This window comes from Hypanus sabinus, chromosome X1, assembly GCF_030144855.1.
Source record: "Hypanus sabinus isolate sHypSab1 chromosome X1, sHypSab1.hap1, whole genome shotgun sequence".
Taxonomy (NCBI): domain Eukaryota; kingdom Metazoa; phylum Chordata; class Chondrichthyes; order Myliobatiformes; family Dasyatidae; genus Hypanus; species Hypanus sabinus.
In genome coordinates this window covers 39105310-39123690 of record NC_082738.1, presented here as the reverse complement: position 1 = coordinate 39123690, position 18381 = coordinate 39105310, and the positions used below count along the sequence as shown (strand labels likewise).

At 41.1% G+C, this 18381-nt stretch overlaps 1 protein-coding gene and 1 long non-coding RNA gene across 2 annotated transcripts in view; one reads left to right on the top strand and one right to left on the bottom strand.

Annotated features, from left to right (window-relative positions):
- Positions 1 to 13788, bottom strand: part of LOC132384845 (uncharacterized) — a 39655-nt gene extending 25867 nt beyond the window's left edge. The window contains exons 1-2 of the long non-coding RNA XR_009509017.1: positions 13721 to 13788; positions 10742 to 10981 (exon numbers count right to left, since the gene is read on the bottom strand). This is a non-coding gene — a long non-coding RNA (uncharacterized LOC132384845). The remainder of the gene's footprint in view (positions 1 to 10741; positions 10982 to 13720) is intronic.
- The window catches only part of raraa (retinoic acid receptor, alpha a), a 399727-nt gene that overhangs the window by 64457 nt on the left and 316889 nt on the right, over positions 1 to 18381 (top strand). The window lies entirely within an intron of this gene.

Here is an 18381-nt window from a genome sequence, read left to right as displayed (position 1 = left end):
GAATGTCACTTGCCACTTGTCAGCCCAAGCCTGGATATTGCCAGGTCCTGCTGCATTTGGGTATGAACTGCTTCACTATCCAAGGAGCCACGAATGGTGTAGACCATTGTGCAGTCATTTGCAAATATCCCCACTTCTGACCTTATGATGGAAGGAGGGTCATTGATGAAGCAGTTGAAGATGTTTGGTCTGAGGACATTTCCCTAAGGAACTCCTGCAGTGATGTCCTGAGGATGAGATTATTATCTCCAACCACCACAATCATCTTTGTGTCAGGTCTGTTTCCAACCAGAGGAGAGTTTTTCCCTTAATTCCCATTGACTCCATTTTCACTCGGGCACCTTGATGCCATTCTTGGTCAAATGCTGCCTTGATGTCGAGGGTTATCACTCTCACCTCACCTCTGGTATTTCGCTCTTTGGTCCATGCTTGGATCAAGGAAGTGATGAGGTCAGAAGCTAAGTGGCCTTGATGGAACCCAGACTGGGCATCCGTGAGCAGGTTATTGCTGAGTAGGTGCTGCATGATAGCACTGTTGATGACCCCTTCCATTACTTTGCTGATGATTGAGAGTAGGCTAATAGGGCAGTAACTGGCTGGGATGGATTTGTCCTGTTTCTTGTGTACCTGGGCAGTTTTCACATTGTCGGGTAAATGCTGGTGGGTGTTGTAGCTGTACTGGAACAGCTTGGCTAGTGGCGCGGCAAGTTCTGGAGCACAAGTCTTCAGGACTATTGATGGGATTTTGTCTGGGCCCATAACCTTCGCAGTATCCAGTGCTTTCGGCTGCTTCTAGCTATCACGTGGAGTGAATCGGATTGGCTGCTTACTGATATCTGGGATGCTGGGGAGCTGGATCATCTACTCGGCACTTCTGGCTGAAGATTGTTCCTAATGTCTCAGCCTTGTCTTTTGCACTGGTGTGCTGGGCTCCTCTATCATTGAGGATCGGGATATTTGTGGAACCTCCTCCTCCAGTAAGTTGTTTGATTGTCCACCACCATTCATGGCTGGATGTGGCAGGAGTACAGAGCTCAGATCTGATCTGTTGGTTGTGGAACAACTTAGCTCTGTCTGTTACTTGCTGCCTATGGTGTTTGGCATGAAAGTATTCCTGTATCATGGTTTCACCAGGATAACGCCTCATATTGAGGTATGTCTGGTGTTGTTCTCAGCTTCATTGAACCAGGGTTGATCTCCTGGCCTGGTGGTAATGTTAGAGTGGGGGATATGCCGTGCCACGAGTTTACAGATGGTAGTTGAGTACAATTCTGCTGCTGCTGATGGCCCATAGCACCTCATAGATGTCCAGTCTCGGGCTGCTAGATCTGTTCAAAGTCTATCCCATTTAGTGTGGTGGTAGTGCCACACAACAATGTGGAGGGTTTCTTTAATGTGGAGATGGGATTTAGTCCCCACAGATACTGTGCAGTGGTCATTTCTACCAGTGCTGTCATGGACAGAGACTTTCACAGCAGGCAGGTTGGTGAGAATGTGGTCAAGTGTGTTTTTCCCCTCGTTGGTTCCTTCATCACCTGCTGTAGTCCCAGTCTAGTAGCCATGTCCAGTAGGATCCGACCAGCTCGGTCTGTGGTGGTACTACCGAGCCACTCTTAGTGATGGACATTGAAGTCCCCCACCCAGAGTACATTCTGTGCCCTTGCCTCCCTCAATGCCTCCTCCAAGTGCTGTTGAACATGGAGAAGTACTGATTCATCAGCTGAGGGAGGATGGTATGTGGTAATTAGCAGGAGGTTTCCTTGCCCATGTTTAACTTGGCGCCACGAGACTTTATGGGGTCCAGAGCCAATGTTGAGAGTTGCCAGGGCAACTCCCTCTCTACTGTATACCACTGTGCCATCACCTGCTAGGTCTGTCCTGCTGGTGAGACACTACATACCCAGGAATGGTGATGGTGGAGATACCCCCTCAGATCCAGATCCCTTATAGTAGCTGCCTTCTAATTCAGGCAGCATCCTGGTAACTCCACATCTTCTCCAAAGCCTCCACATCCTCCCTCGAATATTGAATGCAGTACTCCAGTGGAAAATGTGTCCATACGCAGAGTATATGTTCTTGGCATGAAACCTTTGGGATAGGATGAGCTGAAACCTTGCATGTTAAATATCTCTGCGAGGGCCTCTGCAATTTCTGCATTAGCCTCCTAGAGGGTCCGAGGGGACACCTTGTTGGGCCCTGGCGATCTATCCACCCAAATTTGCCTCGACAGCTAACACCTCCTCCTCACTTCTTTTAGACTTTTGTGTCCATCTCCCGAGTAAATGCAGGTGCAAAATATCTTCACCATCTCTTTTGGCTCTACGCTTCGATTACCACTCTGATCTTCCAGAATACTAATTTTGTCCCTTGCTCTCCTTTTGCTCTTAATTTATCTGTAGTAGCCCTTGGGATTCTCTTTCACCTTGTTTCTCAGAGTCATTTCATGCCTTCTTTTAACCCTCTTGATTTCTTTATTATGTGCTCTCTTGCATTTCTTGTACTCTTCAAGTACCTCATTTGTTCCTACCTGCTAGGCACCTCCTTTTCTTAACCAGAGCCTCAATATCTCAAAAAGCAGTTTCCCTCAACCTATTATCCTTGTCTTTTATTCTGACAAGAAAATACAAACTTTGTGGTCTCAGAATTTTACTTTTTCAAAATTTAACTTACTTGAGATAAGAATAGCAACTCCTCTCCTATGTCCTGATTTATATGAGGAGAGAAACAAATTAGTGAAGCCCATTCTCTTTAGTTTTCTATGCTCATTATCACTTAAATGAGTTTCCTGTAAATATACTACATGGGCTTGTTCTTTTTTCATTTTGGATAAAATTCTATTATGTTTGATTGGATTTAATAGTCCATTGACATTAAAAGAAATGAATTTTACCTTGTCCTTAGCCATCTGTATTTATCAGTCAATGTATCATTGAAATTAGCAGAATAAAACTTAATGGATCTACTCCCTGAACAAATAAGAACCAAGAAACGTAAATAATAACAAAAATGGCAACGAACGTGTGATTCCAGTGCTGAGGTCTCTAGTAGATGACCCTGCGTTGAGCTGGAGGAAATGTCTAGCTGTGGGGGATAACCCCTCTTACTTGTGAGTTGAGGGCCCCCATTGCAGTATTCATAAAAGTTAGTGAACAAATCCATTACACAGAAAAGATTTCCCTGTGTACTCCTCCTATATATATATCCACACACACACACATATATATATTCTCATTTTGGTGGGGAAAAAGGTGTAAGTGAGCGAATAAAGAATAACAACTAAGTAATATAAAATCCACATTATAATAAGTATTTCTTGAGATAGGTATATCACCGTCTACTTTTGCTTCAGTTTAGCTTCTCAACATTTTTAAAGTTAGCCAAACCTTATGGCTCTTCTGAAGGGGGTGAGGACTGTCTTTGGGAAACTCCAGGTCTCTTCCTGAGATATTTCCCTCGGCCTCCTCCCGTCTCCTGCCTTCTCGATTCTCGCACTATTTCCCAAGCGGAGCAGGATAATTCCTCTGCCAGGCTTTCCCTCGGTTTGATCATGTTGATGGGCAATCCTCTGGCCTTCATGTCTGTAGTTGCCTGTTCCACTGTCTGGTACAACGGCGTCCTGTTGTCAGAAAACACTCGAAGTTTAGCAGGGTACAGAGTTTGAAATCTAATCCTTTTTTGCTTTAGTATTCACTTTACTTCAGAGTATTCTTTACGCTTCTGCAGGACCACGGGGGGGGGGGGGGTAATCTTGGTCGAAATGTATTAATTTATCGCCTAAAAACACCCTCTTCTTACCCCAGGCTCTTTGTAGAATCTCTGCCTTGGTACTGTACCGAAGGAATTTTATTATTATTGAGCGTGGCTTATCTTGGGTAGACTTTGGGACTAGCGAGCGATGCGTTCTCTTGATTTCCAGCTCCATATTTGAGGGAAGCTCCAGCGTGTCCTGCAGCAACTTTCCAACAAACTTCATCATAGACAAGCCCTCCGCTCCTTCGGGAACGTTGTAGATTCGGATATTTTTCTGCCGTGATCTTCCCTCCAGGTCAAGCAGTTTACCTTCTTGGTGATTTAATATTTTTATTGTCTTGCTCAGTATCCGTTCCATGTTTTGAACGTGATCTTCCACCTTCTCAATTCAAGTCTCTGCCACCGCTATTTTATGATTGACGTTAGCGAGCTCTAACATGATATCATGTAGCTGCTGCTTTATATCTTTCTGGAACTCCCTTATCTCTTTCAGAATTTTGATCATATTCGCCGCTTCACCTGAGCAAGGCCCGGCATCCACCTCGCTAGCACGCGGTCGGGTAAGAGAGCCGCTTGCTGCACTCCTCTTGGCCGCAGGCTCCGCAGTGTCACTTTTTTTATTTCCATTCCTTTTCCCCATTCTTGCCCCTCTTTTCAGTTCAAATATTTTTCGAAAAATACTATATTTGATGGGTTAATACGTGTTGTTTTGGAGGAGCTTCCAGATTTTCTTTAAAGTTATTTTTGTTTCAGACCATGATAAGCTTCATGAATTTGCTATTTTAATTGTTGGGCATGTATCTAACAGGATTGAAAGCCTGTTTGTTTATGTTGGATTCTGGTATAATAGTATAGCAAAGTGGGATTTTAATTACTGTGACGCTTTCTAGATAATAGTGTAACTTGAAAATATTTTCTGATAAGTTGCATCACAATGATGGTTCACAAAGAAGCATGCTTTCTTTAAACATTTCACTTGGTCTTAATTAAACAGCCAGCCATCTGTCTTCAGCAGCTGCTTTTGTTCTCTCTCAAACACTAACAGGTTTCTAATTTAATTTATTAGAACTTGTATATGCTGGAATTAAAATGACAGGTTAGCAATGTAAGTAAATGGAGGCTGCACCTGGTTTAATTTGTATCTCCTGAGCAGAGTCATGATTACTTTTACAAACTGTGACTGCAATCAGGTGTGGGGTATAAAATACCACTAGGTGCCAGTTTAATTGAGCGACTATACCTGCTTGAAGGTGAAATTGATACTGCAGACTTGACCTTTGTGCAAATTTGCTCTTTTGGTAATGGTACAGTATTTTCTTCTTCAGCAATCCCTAGGAGTTGAGCATGACTTGCTTCTACTCCAGAGGGTACCGTAGGCTCTTTCAGAGATGAGCAGGTGGTGTTTGATTGACCGAGAGGGTGGCCGAGCTCCTACTGCTTGCACTGGGCTTTTGTGTGGTCCTGATGTATGGACTTCAGGTTCTCAACATCAGTATTATTCTAATTTTCAAGTGCAACTGAAGGCCCTTTTTACAGATAAAACAAGGTACTTGGGGATTCTGTGTCCCTATCTCCAAATATGAAGACCATTCAGCATTTTCAACACAAACTTTAGCTTTTGTCTGCTAAACAGTTCCTCAGAAACTTCCACATGTTTTATTATTCTCTCATTCTCTCATTCATGTAGAAAAGGCTGCAGAATACAGCCCACTCCATCACAGGCAAAGCCATCCCCACTATTAAGTACATTTACATGAAGCGCTGCCACAAGAAAGCAGCATCCATCGTCAAAGACTCCCACCATCCAAGCCATGTATCATTTTTATTTGCACAGTTTGTCTTTTTTGGCAAACTGGTTGTCAGTTTTTGTCTGTTTATGCGTAGTTTTTTATAAATTTATATTTTATTTTTTCCTATAATACCTGTAAGAAAATGAATCTCAGGGTACTGTATGGTAACATATATATATCTTGATAATAAATTTACTTTGGACTCACCTGAAGATGACTATTAAATTTTGAATAACGATGTTACGAGGATGCCCATGTTTCTGTGTAGGATGACACTTGATAACACACATGCTGAATAACATGTGGACCAGAGAAGCATTGTTTCTTTAAATATTAATTTATGCGATGTAGGCTTTGCTGGTAAGGCCAGCATTTATACCCATACCCAACATGCTCCCAAATTAGATAATATCTAGCTTCTGCAAAACAGATGGCAGAAGCTAATATACCCAATAAAAATGTACTCATGTAAGTTGTTCCTTTTGCCTTTTCTGATCTTTGACACATTTTCAAGCTGTTCACTAGGTTTGTGCCAGAGCAGCAGCATTCACTTTTTTTTTGTAGAGATAGACAAATTTGATCAGTAACTGTTTAGATTCATAGACAAGGAAGATGCATGTTGATTGTGCTAAACAGGATCATGAGAACGATAATAAGGAATTTGCATTGCAGGCTTTTTAAAAGTACAAGGGTTGCACCTTTTAGTAATTGTATAGATGAGCAGGGAGATTTTATAAGCTTGTGCAACTTGAACATAACTCACTAACAGAAAAATCCTTCTTGCGTGATCTTCCGTTTGATTTACTTTCTCTGGTAGATTATTTAGCAAGATGTACTGATTTCCACGCTCAAAATCCTGAAACAGTGTCATCATACCTGGAAGCATGAATTCATAAACTTGCTCTAAAACCACAATCTCATACTGTCATTGACAGTTCTGTGCTTATTTCTGATTTCTGTATTGCTTACATATCTCTCCGAGTAGAAGCAGGATATTGATTAATCAGTAATTTTATTTTACCATGTTTAATATTTAGAAATTGTTTCCTGGTATAAGAAAGGGGAGAGAAGGGTTATATTTTCTCTAAGATAAAAGTGCTTCCTGAACTGTAGAGGTGAGTGGAAATCTGGAACTTTAGCCAAAGACTGAGGTTAATTGTAGTTGGAGATTTTTGTGAAGTAAGTGTGTCAGGTACAGTTGAAAGGTAGGCATGTTGTGGCCTCTTTCTGCTCAGGTATTTACTACAGTTATTTGAGTTGTTTGGTTTTTAACACTTTGGATTCTTGGACATTTCAGTATCCGAATTGGGTTTATTAGCTGTCTTAAATGTCACTAAATTTATTGTTTTGAATTAACAGTACAGTGCAAAGATGTAAATTACTAATTAGAGCAAAATTGTAGTTAGAGCAAAAGAGTCTAATGAGGTAGTGTTCATGGACCGTTTAGAAATCTGATGACAGAGGGGAAAAACCTACTCCTGAATCATTGAGTGTGGGTCTTCAGGATCCTGTACCTCCTCCCTGGTGGTTGTAATGTGAAGAGGGCATGGCCCAGATTGTGAAGGTCCTTAATGATGGATACTGCTTTCTTGAGGCACCATGTCTTTAAGATGTCCTCATGGTGGGTAGGGTTGTGTCCAGGATGGAGCTGGCTTAGTCCACAACCCACTGCAGCCTCTTTCAATCCTGTGCATTTTAGCTTCCATACCACCCTGTGATGCAACCAGTCAATATGCTCTTCACCTTCCATCTAGAGAAATTTGCTAAGAGTCCTTTGGTGACATACCAAATATTCTCAAACTCTGAACAAGATATAGCTGCTGATGTGGCTTCTTTGTAATTGCATCAATGTGTTGGGCCCAGGAAGGATCCTGGGAGATTTCACACCCAAGAACTTAAAGCTGTTCATCCTTTCCACTGTTAACCCCTCCAATGAGGATTGGTGTGTGTTCCCTTGATTTCCCCTTTCTAAAGGCAACAGTCAATTCCTTGGTCTCACTGACATTGAGTGTGAGGTTGTTGTTGCAATACCACTCAATCAGCTGATTTAGCTCAGTCCTGTCCATCGCCTCAAGATTTTACCAATAACTGTGTTATCTGCAAATTTATAAATGGCATTTGAGTGTAGAGAGAGTAGAGCAGCAGGCTAAGCATGCATCCTTGAGATATGCCTGCAGCAAAGGGGAGATGTTATTACTGATCTGTACTGACTATGGTCTTCCAATGACAAAGTCAAGGTTCCATTTAGAGAGGAGGTATAGAGATCCAGTTTAGAAGCATGGTGATTATTACTGAGGGGATGATGGTACTAAAAACAGAGCTGTAACTAACTAGTAGGCAACAGCTTGATGTGTAGGTGTGTTTTGTTGTTGTCTAGGTGCTGCAAAGCAGAGTGGAGAGACGGTGAGATTGCATTTGCTGTAGATCCACCTGATGTGGCAGAGGGACCAGTCCTTGCTCAGACAGGAGTTAATTCTAGTCATAACCAACCTCTCAACACATTTCATAATGGTAGACACGAGTGCTTCCATTTGGTAGTTGTTGAGGCAGCTAACCCTGCTCTTCTTGGGCACTGGTATGATTACTGGCCTTTTGAAGCAGACTGCAATGTTGAGAGGTTCCCTGAAAGTTTATATACATGCATTTCAGAATGAAGGGAAAACCATTTGTGGGTGATTGGTGGGGGAGAATAAAAGTCAAACGAGGCAAAATGAGAAAAGAAGGAAAATAATAGGGGTTAAATCCACCAAAATTTCTGTGTTCTAATCATTTTGATTTGGAGTTCAAGGTACATTTATTCTTAATGTATGTATAAATTATAGAACCTTGAGATTCATCTCCTTGCAGGCAGCCACAAACAAGAAATCCAAAAGAACCCATTAAAAAAAAGACCAGTGCATGTAAAAACATCCAGTGCACAGAGAGAGGAAAAAACCCACAAATCATGCAAACAATGAAAGCAAGCAACAGCATTCAGAACTAAAATGAGTCCATAGACACGCTGCCTAGAGCCAGCCCTCAGCCTCAGCCCATCATGCAGTGGAGCCCGGAGCAGGCTCACAGCCTCAGCGCTGCGGAGAGTAGAGTAAATGTTGTGGAAAGGTGAGCAGAACTGTCCCGACCCCATGTCTTTTCAATCCATTTGGCTGGTGTTTAAATTGTCCACACTAGTACCTGGGCCCTGTCGCTTCAATACGCTCTGTGCCTGGACCCCGCTGCCACGTTTTAGCCCACATCTGACCTTTCCAAATTAGTGCAACACTTGGATCGATCCAAACTTGCTCTTGATTTAGGTGGAAGGGCTCCAAAACTCTTCCGCTCTGACTTTTCTCCACTTCACACACCCCCGACTTCATCTTGAATATGCCTCGGCCTCGCTCCGATCACTTCTCCTCGACTTCAGTCTGACTTTGTATTACACTTGCGTGCCTTGACCCTTGAGTCAGCCTTGTCTTTGTTTGCTTCTTCATTGTTTGCAGTGATCATTTACCACAATTTTCCACAGTAAAAAGTGTTATTAATAAAGCATTTAGTTGTATTTCTTGTTGTATGAACCACCAATAAGCTGTTGCCCATCTTCAGCAGTGCCATCTTAAACCGAATGGGGACTACCAGATATTATTGAATTTAGTTGCTTACCCAGTAATAGAATCATGAAGTGAATTTGTCTGTGTAAATTTCTAAAGTATATTTGTATTGTATTCATACTTAAATAGAGCAAGTAGTTATAGGTGCCTTTAGTAATGAGCTGACTTGTTACTAAGCTTTGACAATGGGGGAATATGATAACTATAGTATGGAACCTGCCCAGCTCTATATTTTGCACTAGTGGATCATCATGAAATTATCATCATGCTTTTCAAAGGCCATAGTTATTGGCTAAACATCACTTATTTGTACATCTCCTTCAAACAAAATTTGCATGCAAGAATGATGTTAACCTTGTTAATATTTTAATTTTATTCTTGGCTTTGCATATTTTGCAGTGTTTGATTGCAGAAGACTGCTTATTCAACTGAAGATTCAGAATCTAATGTGTGAAAATATACCCTTGCTAGTCACTATGGAGTTTGCAAACCTCCATTAGTTATCATACCCCAGAGAATAATTTAATGTTAATTATATGTCATGAATTCATTTTTCTTATAACAGTTGGTGTAGCTAGCGTGAATGTTCAAGCTCATTGATTTCCTCAAAAAATTCATTAATATTTGATCCTTTTTTCCTAGTTGTAACCAATTAAAATTACAGGTATAAGAGAAATAATGTTATTTGTATATTCATTAAATTTTGCAGCTATGTTATTGGATCAGCAGCCATGCAGAATGCTATCTTCTCCTATTACTGTTCACATTAGAATTCTTTTCATCTGCTCAGAAACAGCAGGGGTTTGATAGTTGCTGCACTTTCCAAACTCAGCAGGTGGTTCATCGGATTTCACATTGATAGATTAAGGCCTTGGTGTGAATGCTTCTGGGTGTTTTTATTACTGATGGTCTGTCATTGCCAAGTACAGAAGTACACAGTAAGCATGGAACAGGCCGCTTCCAGCCCAATGAGCTGTACCGCCCAACAACCCACCTATTTAACACTAGCCTAATCACAGGACTATGGGACCAATTAACCTACTAACCAGTATGTCTTTGGACTGTGGGAGGATACTGCAGCAACCAGAGGAAACCCACGTGGTTCACAGGGAGAACTTCCAAATTCCTTTCAGATGGTGCCAGAATTGAACTATGAACTGCAGAACACACCACACTGTAGTAGCTTTGATCCCCAAAGTACTTCAGTAAGGGTAGGGTTCAGTTTGGTAATGCGAGATTTGAAAAGTTCTCTTTCCCCAAAGGTCATGTGTCTATATTTGAACAAAATTTTCTTGATGCTCTGAAATCCATCTAAAAAACATACTTTCCCAATCATATGATTTCCAGTGGCCATTGCAACACTATTATATGAGGAGATAGTCTTGCAACTTCAAAATTCAAAAGCTTAATGTAAATTTATTATCAAAGTATATATACGTCACCATTTACTACTAAGATTCATTTTCTTGTGGGCATTCACAGGAACAAAGAAATACAAACGAATCAAAGAAAAAACACATAAAAACTGTCAAACAACCAATGTGCAAATACATGAAAAACTAATAATAATAAATAAAAGTAGTAAACAAATAATATAGAAAACTTAATAGAGACCTTGAAAGTGAGTCCATAGGTTGTGGAGTTATAGTGTGAAGTTACCCAAGCTGGTTCAGGAGCCTGATGGTTGAAGTGTTCCTGGTGCTGCAGATCCTGGGGCTCCTGTGCTCCTTCCCGATGGCAGCAGCGAGAAGAGAGCATGGCCTGGATGGTGGGGTTGGGGGTCTTTGATGATGGAAGTTGTTTTCTTGTGATAGCACTCCTTGTAAATGTGCTCAGTGGTGGGGAAGGCTTTTCCTAAGAAGAACGTGGCAAACAAGAAGATGATGTTTGGGAATAATTCCTCAATTTTGCCTGATTTGATGAAGAGCTGGGCCACTGATATTGTGATTTGGTTGTCACAATATTGATTTTGCTTCTGTATTTATTATGTACTTTCCTGTGTCTTTCAATCTCTTAACTTCCTGTATTTTCCTGTTCTGTACTAGGTCGCAGAACATAGAACATAGAACATAGAACAATACAGCACAGGAACAGGCCTTTCAGCTCACAATATTGTGCCGAACTAATTAAATTAGTAATCAAATAGCCAACTAAACTAATCCCTTCTGCCTACGTGATGTTCATATCCCTCCATTTTCCTCACATTCATGTGCCCATCTAAACATCTCTTAAAAGTCCCTAATATTTTACCTCTACCACCACCTCAGGCAGTGCATTCTAGGCAGCCACCACACTCTACGTTTTAAAAAATTGTCCCAGACATCCCACCTCTCTCGGAAGTTCCGGGAGTCTCCCGCATATTGATAGCGGCTCCCTGACGCCCGCATATTAAATACAATATCCCGGAAATCAATTGTTGCTCGCTACACTGTTTGCAACAGTGACTTTTCTATTGTCCCTGGTGGGTTAAATGACTGTAAAAGACATGTTGAGGTGAGTTTAACAGGTCTCATTCATTCATTGGCATAGCTAACGTTGTTTAAACGAGCTGGCTAGCTGCTAAGGAGCTACCCTATTGATGACCTATGTGATGAGGCCAAACTCCCTGTAGACTTGCTTAAAGTTGTAATAGAATTTTTTTAAAATGACTCCATGATAATATAAGTGCATATTTTAATGTCACATTTTCTGCATAAGACAATATAATAAGGATACACCTTATGCTTTTATTTCTTTTAGGGACCACAACATATTAGGGAGGCTAAGCACAGGGAAGGCTGCTCAAGTATTGGTGCTACCTCCCTGAAATGAGCTTTTGCAGGGTGGGATGTCTGTTGTCCTCTCATCTCCTTTGAACTTACCACCCTCACCTTAAATGCATGCTCTCTGGTATTAGACACTTCAACCCTGGAAAAGGATACTGTCTATCTACTGTCTACGCTTCTCATAATCTTATAAACCTCTATCAGATCTCCCCTCAGCTTCTGCAACTCCAGAGAAAATAACTCAATGTTGTGCAACCTCTTGTTATAGCACATGACTTCTAAACCAGACAGCATCCTGGTGAACCTCTTCTGTACCCTCTCCCAAGCCTCGACACGGGGAGAAGGCAGGAGAATGTGGCTGAGGGGATAATAAATCAGCCATGAAGGAATGGCAGAGCAGACTCGATGGGCCAAGTGGCCTAGTTCTGTTCCTGTAACTTATGGACATCCTTCGTATAAAGGGTTGACCAGAACTGCATGCAATACTCCAGATGCAGCCAAACTCGAGTTTTATAAAGCAGCAACATAACTTCTTGACTTTTGAACTCAATGCCTCAACTAATATAGTCAAGCCTTCTTAACTACCCTATCAACCTGTGTAGTCACTTCCAGGGAACCATGAACTTGGCCCCCCAAAGTCCCCCTGCTCATCAACATTGTTACAGATCTTGCCCTTAACAGCGTGCTGTTTCTTTACATTTGACCTACCAAGGTGCAGCACTTTACCAACAATTTGCCTGGGTTAAGCTACATCTGCCATTTTTCCACCCATATCTATAACTGATCTACATCCTGCTGTATTATTTACCAGTCATCTACACTATCCACAACACCACCAATCTTCGTATCATCTGCAAACTTACCCATCTACATTTTCATCTAGGTTATTTAAGTATATCATAAACATTTAGACATACCAATACAGATGTCTGCAGAACACTATTAATCACATACATCCTGCTAGAATAAGTCCCTCCAACCACTACCCTGTCTTCAATGGGCAAGCCAGTTCTGAATCCAAATGGCCAATTCACCATTGATCCCATGCATCTTAATTTTCTGGTTGAGCCTCAACCACTGCTCTACCTTCATCAATCACTCTTGTCACCTCAAAAACTCAATCAAGTTAGTAAGACATGACTTGCCCTGCATATAGCTATGCTGGCACTCCCTAATTCAGCCATGGTTTTCCAAATGCTAATGAATCCCATTCCTATGAAGCCTCTCCAGTAACTTCCCTACAACTGACGTGAGACTCCACGTTTATCCTTAGTTCTCTTCTTGAAAAATGGAACAACATTAGCTACATTAGTCCAATCCTCCTGGACCTCACCTGTGGCTAGAGAGGACACAAAGATACTGGTCAAGGCCCCAGCAATCTCTTCTCTTGTCTCTCTCAATAACCTGGGGTATATCCCATTAGGCCCTGAGGACTTATCCACTTTAATGCTCTTTAAGAGACCCAATACTACTTCCTCTTTTACCTCGAAATGCCATAGAACTGATCTCCCTATCCTCCACGTCCTTCTTGGTAAATACTTATGTACTCATTAAGAACCTCACCCAAGCAAATGTTCTCCCTTTTATCCTTGATGGTCCCACCCTCTCCCTAATTAACCTTCTGCTCCTGATGTATGTATATATGACATGCCTTGCCAAGGGCCTTTATGGCCCCCTCCTGGCTTTCCCAATTCCCTTCTTGTTCTTTTCTGGCTTCTTTATAATCCTCAAGAGCTCTGTTTGATTCTAGCTTCCTGAGATAAATATACTTTACCTTTTGCTTCTTGACTAACTTCATCACCTCCCTCAACATCCCAGGTTCTCTTACCTTGCCACCCTGGTCCTTCCTTCTGACTGGAACATGCCTGTCCTGTACTCTGTGCAGTTAGTCTTTAAATATCCTCTACATGTCAGATGTGGACTTGCTCAAAAACAGCTGTTTCCAATTAACTCTCTCCCAAGTTCTTGTCTAATGCTCTTGTAATTTGCCCTGCTCCAACTTAATACACTCCCACAAGGTCTCCTGCCTGTTTTTACTGGCCCTGACATCCCCTCACTGTTTGACCTGGTGCTCTAGTTCCCATCCTCCTACCAAACTCGTTTAAACCCTCCCAATTCACTCCACCAGTAAATTTCCTGAACAAGATATTGGTTCCCCTCCAATTTAGCTGCAAACTTTCGCTCTTGTATAAGTCACCCCTGCCCCAGAAGAGTTTTCAATGATCCAAGAACCTGAAACCCTGCTCTCTGCACCAGTTTCTCAGCCACCCATTCATCTGCTCTGACTAGCACATGAAGGATTATAACTGTTTATTAAAAAAAACTGTCATGAAGGATTATCAGTGTCTTTTTTAAAAAATGGGGCAAATGGGTGGAGTTGAGTTATAGGTCAGAGCTGTTTTAAAACAGAAAGAAACTACTTGATGCTTGAAATCTAAGCTAAAAATAGCACCTCCGTTGTATCTGCCAGAAGTGGAACTTATCAAATATTTTAATTCCGACTCCCATTCCAGTTCCGTTATGTTGGTCCATGGCCCCCTCTTGTGCTAAGATGAGGCCATCCTTGGAGGAGTAACACTATATATTCCGCCTGGGTAGCCTCTAACCTGACAGGATGAATATCGATTTCTTCTTCCAGTAAAAAGAATTCCCTCCCCCTTCTCTCTTCTTCTATTCCCCACTCTGACCTCTTACCTCTTCTCACCTGCCTATCACCTCTCCCTGGGTCCCCTCCACCTTCCCGTCCTCCTATGGTCCATTCTCCTCTCCTATCACATTCCTTCCTCTACAGCCCTGTACCTTTCCTACCCACCTGGCTGTACCTATCACCTTATAGCTATCCTCCTTCCCCTCTTCCCACCTTCTTCTTCAAGTGTCTTTCCCCCTTCCTTTCCAGTTCTGAAGAAGGGTCTCAGCCCAAAACGTTGACTGTTTATTCATTTCCATAGATGCTGGTTGACCTGCTGACTTCCTCCAGCATTTTGTGTGTGCTGCTGTAAATAGAATTGTATTACTTTTGCCAGACAATTGTGGTGAATCAAGCAGTTAATGTTTCAGACCGATAACATTTCATTAAGACTGAGAAAGAAAAACCGAATAAATCACAAAGTGGGAAAGGAAAAGAATGACAGATATGTCATAAAATTTGCAGGAAAGTAAAATGACAAAAGGAATAGCAGTGAAAAAAAAACAGATATAGGTCCATTGAGAAGTAAATAGGAGAACATGGTTATTTTCTTAAATTATAAAAGGACAACAGTATGGATGCTGGAAATTCAGATTATTTGGAATAGTAAGCTCAGTGTTGAATCTAGTCTGTAAAGTGCCCAATGCTGTTCCTTGAGCTTGTGAAGGAACCTGAAGAGGTCACAGTGAGAATGAGATGGTGAGATACGGATGAAGTTGTAATCCTTGATATTTGAACAAAAGAAAATATTTTTCTTGGAAGCATCTGATAAGACACATGTTGATTTGAAATTGCAGATTAGGACAACTTTGTGGGAGAGTGCATTGGTGCAGCTAGGTCACCGTGGAAAATACTTGAGATATTAAGTGACTTGCATCTGTTCCAATGGTTCAATCATTGACTGTGGGCTTTTCATTTCAGCCAAGCAACTAGAGAAATTGTTCATTAAGGCAGTAACTGATACCCTTTTAACTTGACTTATAACAGTGCATTTTCTAATTCACTGAGAAACAAAACTGAATTAAAGCTTGAAAGTAACTTTTCCTACTGGTTTTATCTGTGAAGTGGTGTTAGACTGAGTATTGATGTGATAGATTTTCCTATTGGGTGTGGTGGCAATATGAAAGAAATAAAGGCCCACAAAGCTGTGCCAAACATGTCCTTACCTTAGAAATTACCGAGGGTTACCAATAGCCCTCTACTTTTCTAAGCTCCATGTACCTATCCAGGAGTCTCTTAAAAGATGCTATTGTATCCGCCTCCATTACTGTTGCCGGCAGTCCATTCCACGCACTCACCACTTTCTACATTTAAAAAAAAGCTTACCCTTGACAATCTCCTCTGTACCTACTTTCATGACATGTTGTAAGATGTCATGTTACCAATTAATGTTGATACTGCACTGGCACGTGTATTGGTTATCCTGAAGTTGTAATTGCATGGGATTTCCAAAACTGCAAAGGAGTTGTGAGATTTGGAGTGATTAATTTTCTTTTAATTTACTATGTTAGCAAGATTCTCACCTCTAAATCAGAAATTGTGGATTCAAGATCCACTTGCAAGATGTGGTACAAAAGCCTTGATTGACACTTGAATGCAGGATTTGACTATGCTGTACTGTAAGAAGTGCTGGCCTTTCAGATGAGACATTAAAATGAGACCCTTCCAATAACTCTCCTGCTATAAAGATATTAATTTTTAATGCGATACAGCGGAATCTGGTTAATTGGGCCATCAGTTGATTGGGGCAGACAGACACTTATTTGAGACAACTCTTAAGGAACAAAAACTAATCAAAAAAATAGCTAGGATTCGTTTGGGATACTATGCCACTTAATTGGGACAGGAGACTGCAAACAGTTTCTAACTGCCTTCAGTCACGTGCACTTGTGTGGCTGTTAGACATTACACTATGCTTAGAGCAAACAGTTTTTAAAAAAAATCAATTGCTTGTGTTTGTGTTAAAAAAGCAGTGAGTTTTGTCAATGATAGTTGACAAGTAATAGGCAGTAAGACAATCAGTGTTTTGTTCACTGCAGTTTCAAGCATTCAGACTTGGAGATGCAAAAACGGCTGGGAGTGAAAATGAAACAATTTCATTATTTAAGCAAGTTAGTTAAGCAAATTAAGTAAGTTTTAAGGTATTGACAATCATCTTGAAAGTTACAATGAAAATGAAGATTTGGAGGATGCAGTCATCTAAAGAATTGTATGAAGGTAGTCTATTATCTTCATAAGGTGTCTATGCTGATTTTGTCCATTGTGTAGACTGAATGAATTCCTCCATCAATAACCATACAAAGTTTTATAGTACTGTAGTAGTATTTGTAGTGTTTTACTTTGTTCTATATTTCTTTTAAATACATAATTTCTTACTGTTAAAATTCATTTGTTATTTTTATAGCTTTTTATACTTCCATGAAACTTGGTTAATCGGGGCAGCAGCTTAATTGAGCTAAATGTACTGCTTCTGATGTGTCCAAATTAACTGGAATCCACTGTACTTTGGAGCATCTAATGACATACTGGAGCTATATCAAAGCAAGATTTTCTTTCTTCTGAAGTGGCCAGTTAGAACTATTGAAGCTCAGTTCTTTAAATCATATGACTGCCAAGTAAACATCCTATTTTCTCTTCGGTTTTCTTCATGATTCTCTTCTGCAACCGCTGATTCCTGTTTGGGCCATGATATCAAGGGCACCTCAAGCCCTTTCAGTATTAATGGACAAAGAGGGACTGAAAAAGAAGAACAATCCATCTAGTCTGTCCTCACAACTGCTTCATCTTTTAAATCACCCAACTTGCAAGGCAAGATACATGAACTTGGTGAGGCAGTGAACCAGATTTATAAAAAGCTAGGAATAAATCAAAAAATGTCCTCTTCTCTTGTCAACTGAAATTAGTCCAGAAAGTTCCCTCTGTTTACTTATTTACTTATTGATATTATTATAGATGTGGACATCACTGGCAGTGCCAGGATTTGTTGCTCATCCCTTTTTATTCCTGAACCGAAGAGGCAGGTAAGAATCAAACAGTTTGCCAAACCTAAATGATGCATAAATTGAGTAAGGACAGTAGACTTCCTTCCCCTAAATGATATGTGAACCAGATGGGGGTAAAAAATTAAAGATTTATTTGTCACATGTACAGTACATTGAAAAACCGAATCATACAGTGAAATGCATCATTTGTGTCAATGACCAACACTGTCCAAGGATATGCTGGGGTCACATAGCATGTCCACAGCTTACTAACCCTAACTCGTACGTCTTTGGAATGTGGATGGAAACCGGAGCACCCAGAGGACTCGTATGATCACAAGGAGAAGGTACAAACTCCTTACAGACAGCGGCGAGAATTGAATCTCTGTCGCTGATGCTGTAATTGCATTGCGCTAACTGCTATGCACGCGTGCCACCCTCGATCCATTGGCAAGTCCAGCTTTACTTGCTTGAATATAAATTCCCCCGATTTTATGAGGGAATTTGAAAGTTGTGCCTGGATTGTTGATCCAGAAATTTGGCTGCTGGTCCTGGTGACAACTACCGCGCTACTGAAACATTTGACTTCCATTGATCTCTGCTTCAGCCTGACACTGGCTGGAAGAAATTCAGCAAATCTGCATTCACTGGTCCTGGTAGCGGTCTGCGGGATATTCAGTGGCTGCTCTTCACAAGTGAGGGTCAGTGAACAGTTTGAAAGTGCTGACTGTCACACCTGGATCTAATCCAGTTCTGCCTTTGTCCATTTTCACATATTTATACATGCATGGATACTCAGCCCACTGCCATACTGAATTAAAC